We start from the raw sequence: 6,000 nt of genomic DNA, 5'->3' as shown, positions 1-6,000 counted from the left end.
CTCAGTGCTGTCCCTCCGACAGTGCAGCGCTCCCTCAGTACTGCCCCTCCGACAGTGCAGCACTCCCTCAGTACTGACCCTCCGACAGTGCAGCGCTCCCTCAGTACTGCCCCTCCGACAGTGCAGCACTCCCTCAGTACTGCCCCTCCGACAGTGCAGCGCTCCCTCAGTACTGCCCCTCCGACAGTGCAGCGCTCCCTCAGTACTGCCCCTCCGACAGTGCAGCGCTCCCTCAGTACTGCCCCTCCGACAGTGCAGCGCTCCCTCAGTACTGCCCCTCCGACAGTGCAGCGCTCCCTCAGTACTGCCCCTCCGACAGTGCAGCGCTCCCTCAGTACTGCCCCTCCGACAGTGCGGCCCTCCCTCAGTACTGCCCCTCCAACAGTGCGGCGTTCCCTCAGTACTGCCCCTCCGACAGTGCGGCGCTCCCTCAGTACTGCCCCTCCGACAGTGCAGCTCTCCCTCAGTACTGCCCCTCCAACAGTGCGGCGTTCCCTCAGTACTGCCCCTCCAACAGTGCGGCGTTCCCTCAGTACTGCCCCTCCAACAGTGCGGCGTTCCCTCAGTACTGCCCCTCCAACAGTGCGGCATTCCCTCAGTACTGCCCCTCCAACAGTGCGGCGTTCCCTCAGTACTGCCCCTCCGACAGTGCGGCGTTCCCTCAGTACTGCACCAGATTATGGGCACAAACCTCTGGAGTGGGGCTTGAACCCATGGTCTACTACACTCAGAGAGTAACAGCTGACATCTAAGGCACTTATTATATAAATATAAGTTCTTTCCTTTATCCCTCAGACATCCATTTTTCTCTCTGCTCTTCCCTTCCGATCCTCCCAACAACCTTTTCTACGCTCTGTGATGCTGGGTTTTACTGGGATAGTCACTCTCTCGATGTTCGAGGTCCCCGGTCTGATCTTGCTGTATTATTATGGGGCAGAGATTTTACATTAGGATTTACAGTTTGATCACTTGGTCTTGTTACCATAATTTCCATAAAGTCTGTTCCAGCAACAGTTCCCACAACAGTTGTACACAAATCAGATGGAAACATTTGAAGTCATTTCCAATGCAAATGTGTTGAACAGGCAGGATTGCAAAGTTATCAGCCTGCAACAGTGAGGGGCAGGGATAGGTCCTGCCAGTGGTGGTGGGGAACTAACGTCAGTGTGTGAGAACACAAGAAAGAGAGAACGAACATGGGTCGGAGAAAGAGCTAGAGAGAGGCTTAGAGGGAGGGAAGGAGAGAGAGAGAAGGGACAAAGGGGCAAAAAAGAAAAGAAAGACTTGCATTTCTATAGTGCCTTTCACGACCACTGGATGTCCCAAAGCACTTTACAGCCAAAGACATACTGTTTGAAGTGTAGTCACTGTTGTAATGTAGGAAACGCAGCAGCCAATTTGCGCACAGCAAGATCCCACAAACAGCAATGCGATAATGATCAGATCATCTGTTTTAGTGATGTTGATTGAGGGATAAATATTGGCCAGGACACCGGGGAGAACTCTCCTGCTCTTCTTCGAAATAGTGCCGCGGGATCTTTAACGTCCACCTGAGAGAGCAGACGGGGCCTCGGTTTAACGTCTTATCCAAAAGACGGCACCTCCAACAGTGCAGCACTCCCTCAGTACTGCCCCTCCGACAGTGCAGCGCTCCCTCAGTACTGCCCCTCCGACAATGCGGCGCTCCCTCAGGACTGCCCCTCCGACAGTGCGGCGCTCCCTCAGTACTGCCCCTCCGACAGTGCGGCGCTCGCTCAGTACTGTCCCTCCGACAGTGCGGCGCTCCCTCAGTACTGCCCCTCAGACAGTGCAGCGCTCCCTCAGTACTGCCCCTCCGACAGTGCAGTGCGCCCTCAGTACTGCCCCTCCGACAGTGCGGCGCTCCCTCAGTACTGCCCCTCCGACAGTGCGGCGCTCGCTCAGTACTGCCCCTCTGACAGTGCGGCGCTCCCTCAGTACTGCCCCTCCGACAGTGCGGCGCTCACTCAGTACTGACCTTCCGACAGTGCGGCGCTCCCTCAGTACCACCCCTCCGACAGTGCGGCGCTCCCTCAGTACTGCCCCTCCAACAGTGCGGCGCTCCCTCAGTACTGCCCCTCCGACAGTGCGGCGCTCCCTCAGTACTGCCCCTCCGACAGTGCGGCGCTCCCTCAGTACTGACCCTCCGACAGTGCGGCGCTCCCTCAGTACTACCCCTCCGACAGTGCGGCGCTCCCTCAGTACTGCCCCTCCGACAGTGCGGCGCTCCCTCAGTACTGCCCCTCCAACAGTGCGGCGCTCCCTCAGTACCGCCCCTCCGACAGTGCGGCGCTCCCTCAGACAGTGCGGCGCTCCCTCAGTACCACCCCTCCGACAGTGCGGCGCTCCCTCAGTACCGCCCCTCCGACAGTGCGGCGCTCCCTCAGTACAGCCCCTCCGACAGTGCGGCGCTCCCTCAGTACCGCCCCTCCGACAGTGCGGCGCTCCCTCAGTACCACCCCTCCGACAGTGCGGCGCTCCCTCAGTACCGCCCCTCCGACAGTGCGGCGCTCCCTCAGTACCGCCCCTCCGACAGTGCGGCGCTCCCTCAGTACTGCACTGGGAGTGTCGGCCTAGATTTTTGTGCTTGGGTCACTGGAGCGGGACTTGAACCCACGACCTTTTGACTCAAAGGCGAGGGTGCTGCCAACTGAGTCATGGCTGACATCAAGCAGAGTGACAGTGTGAGAAATGTGACAAAAGTGATGAGGTGAGAGTGGAGGTGGACAGGGAGAGAAGATCACATTAGAAGGGGAAGGCAGATCTGTGCGAGTTAGAAGGATAGGAAGAGGCAGAAAGTGTGTGAGACAGAAAGGCGAAGAGCCAGAGAGTCAAAGTAACAGAAACAACAAGAACTAGACGAAGTGAGAGAGTGTCAAAGATAGAGGATAGTGAGAGAGGGGAGAAAAACAGTAATAAACAAGATAGAGGAAGGCAATGAGAAGGAAAAGGAGAGAAAGTGTGGAAAATCCGAAAGAATGGAGGGAATATCAGCGAGATAATGGAGGGAATATCAGAAGCATGAGGGAGGGTGTGGCTGGATTTAGTTCTCGGGAGCAGGCACTGCCAGATGTGCTTTGAGACTCTGCCCCCACTGCGAAGCTGCCCTATTTTCTTGGGTCAACTTCATTTTAATATTTGTGGGCGGGGCTCCAGTGTTATGTGTCTTCATTGGGTGCTCTTCTCTGGGTGGGGGGAGGGACAGGGAAATCCGGTGATGCTGCAGCACTTAAATAGCTGCAGCTGCTTAAAGGGCCCAGGTAGCCATTTTAAAGGGGGGAGGCCAGCAATTGTTTTGTGTGCAGGGAATTGAATGAATGTTAATAAAGTGATGCCTGAAGCAGAGCCCCAGGACATACAGATTCCTTGTTGAAGCGTTATTGTAAGGAGTCAGGTAAAGGGAGACCATGGCCAATGGAAGGAGGGGCCCCTGATTGATTTTCTTCTTTCTCAGCGCAGTTAGAGGTGCCAGCCGTGGCTCAGTGGGCAGCACTCTCCCACTTGAAGCCGAAGGTTGTGGCTTCCAGCCCCCCTCCAATACAGAACCCGGGCTGACACTCCCAGTGCAGTACCGAGGGAGTGCTGCACTGTCGGAGGGGCAGTACTGAGAGAGCGCCGCACTGTCGGAGGGGCAGTACTGAGGGAACGTCGCACTGTCGGAGGGGCAGTACTGAGGGAGCGCTGCACTGTCGGAGGGGCAGTACTGAGGGAGCGCCGCACTGTCAGAGGGGCAGTACTGAGGGAGCACCGCACTGTCGGAGGGGCAGTACTGAGGGAGTGCCGCACTGTCGAAGGGGCAGTACTGAGGGAGCGCTGCACTGTCGGTGGTGCCGTCTTTCGGATGAGACGTTAAACCGAGGCCCCGTCTGCCCTCTCAGATCCCATGGCCACTATTTCAAAAAGAGCAGGGGAGTTCTCCCCGGTGTCCTGGGCCAATATTTATCCCTCAACCAACATCACTGAAAACAGATGATCTGACCATTATCACATTGTTGTTTGTGGGAGCTTGCTGTGTTCAAATTGGCTGCTGTGTTTCCTACATTTCAACAATGACTACACTTCAAAAAGTACTTCATTAGCTGTAAAGCGGTTTGGGCTGTCCGGTCGGTGGTGGTGAAAGGCGCTATAGAAATGCAAGTCTTTCTTATTCTTGTCTGATAGCAAAACACTGCGGATGCTGGAAATCTGAAATAACAACAGAAAATGCTGGAAAAACTCAGCAGGTCAGGCAGCATCGGTGGAGAGAGGGTCCTGACGAAGGGTTTCGACCTGAAACGTTGACTTTGTTTCTCTCTCCGTGGATGTTGCCTGGCCTGCGGAGTATTTCCAGCATTTTCTGTTGTTATTTCTTTCTTATTCTTGTTCTTTCTCTGTTTGTTTACATCCCTCGGTCTGTGTTCTTTGTACTTTCTACAGATTCACATCCATTTTACTGAAGCTCTGAGTGAACCTGTAGAATGTTCTTTGTATTTCAGATATTACATTACAGACCAGTTGGTAAACTCTGGAACTGCACCGGGTCTGCTTATATTGAGAATGGATTAAATACGGCATTCCATGTAAAATGGTACCTTGGCCGGCGTCTGTTACAAACTCCCCTTGTTGTTACTGCTTTCTTCCTCTTTCCATCATATCTTCTTCCTTCTGCCTCTCTTTCCCTGCTATTTTCCTTTCTTTGCTTTCTCCTTCCTTCTTTCCGCCCTATCTCCCTCCTTCACTCGGTCTATCTCTCTGGTTTCTGTGAAACTGGGCGGTTTTCTGTCTTAGCAAACCCGAAGCTTTTTCTGTACAACTTAGATAAGAATTCTGTTATCTGTGAGATGTGAGTGTGGTGCTTAAAAAGAGGGAATTAAAAAAATACTTCATACTTCTGATGAGAAAAATGGAATAAACACATTTGAATCCGAAACACAAGCAGCTCCCAGTGACAGGATAACCTTACATTTAATATACTGTAAAACCGTGTGCTGTCAATGATCGGGTGTCTGTGCATGAAATATACTCCAAAACTGCTTGCTGTCTCTCACAAAGTATCTGTACATTAAATATATTCTGTAACCTTTGCTCTCAGTGACTGGGTGTCTCTCCATTAAATACACTCGATTTATTGTAACAGATACTGATTCCAAACGGCTCACACTTTGTAAAACCAGAGCTGCCAACACTGGGCAAATGTTGTGCCCAATGTGAATGAGTGGCACAGACTGCAGACCTCGTTACACGTACAGAACTGGGTGACTATTGGGGATTTTATACATCAAAGCATTTTTATTTTTAAATCAAAAGTGATTGACACTCCCAATGATATTTGCAGGTCTGTTGAGATATTGGTTTGTAAGTGAATGTCCATTGCCTCCGTCATTTAGTCTATACCGTGTGTCTGTCTCTCTCTGTTTATGTGTGTGTCTCACTCTTCCTGTTTGTATATGCATGCCTCTCTGTTTGTCTCTCTCTCTACCTATGTCTCTCTCTTTCTATGTGTCTGTCTGTGTGTCTGTGTGTCTCTCTCCCTGTGTGTGTCTGTGTGTCTGTGTCTCCCTCCCTGTGTGTGCATCTCTCTCTCTCTCTCTCCTTGTTCGTGTGTCTGTGTCACTGTCTGACTGTGTGTCTGTCTCCCTGTCTGTCTCCCTATGTGTGTCTGTGTCACTGTCTGTCTGTGTCTCTCTCTGCCCATTTCTCAGCCTCACATTGATCCTTTCATCCTATTCCCCATGCTCTGTTTGAGTGCCTCTCTACCTCTCTCTTTGTCCCTCTCACTGTCTATCTGTCCCTCTCTCTAGCTCCCTTTGATTCTGTCTGCCTGTTTCTGTCTGTCATTCTCTATTCCTCTCTTTGGCTTTCATTCTCTCTTTGTCTCTCTGTCGCTATCAGTTTCTGTATATTTGTCTGTTTTTCTCTCTCCCTATTTCTCTCTCAGCAATAACTTGCATTTATACAGCACCTATAATATAATGATATCTCCCAAGACACTTTACAAGAAGA

Source organism: Somniosus microcephalus, chromosome 23, assembly GCF_052327205.1.
Source record: "Somniosus microcephalus isolate GS21.2 chromosome 23, FLI_Smic_1.0, whole genome shotgun sequence".
NCBI lineage: Eukaryota > Metazoa > Chordata > Chondrichthyes > Squaliformes > Somniosidae > Somniosus > Somniosus microcephalus.
The sequence above is the reverse complement of the archived record's forward strand: the minus strand, read 5'-3'. Positions refer to the sequence as shown.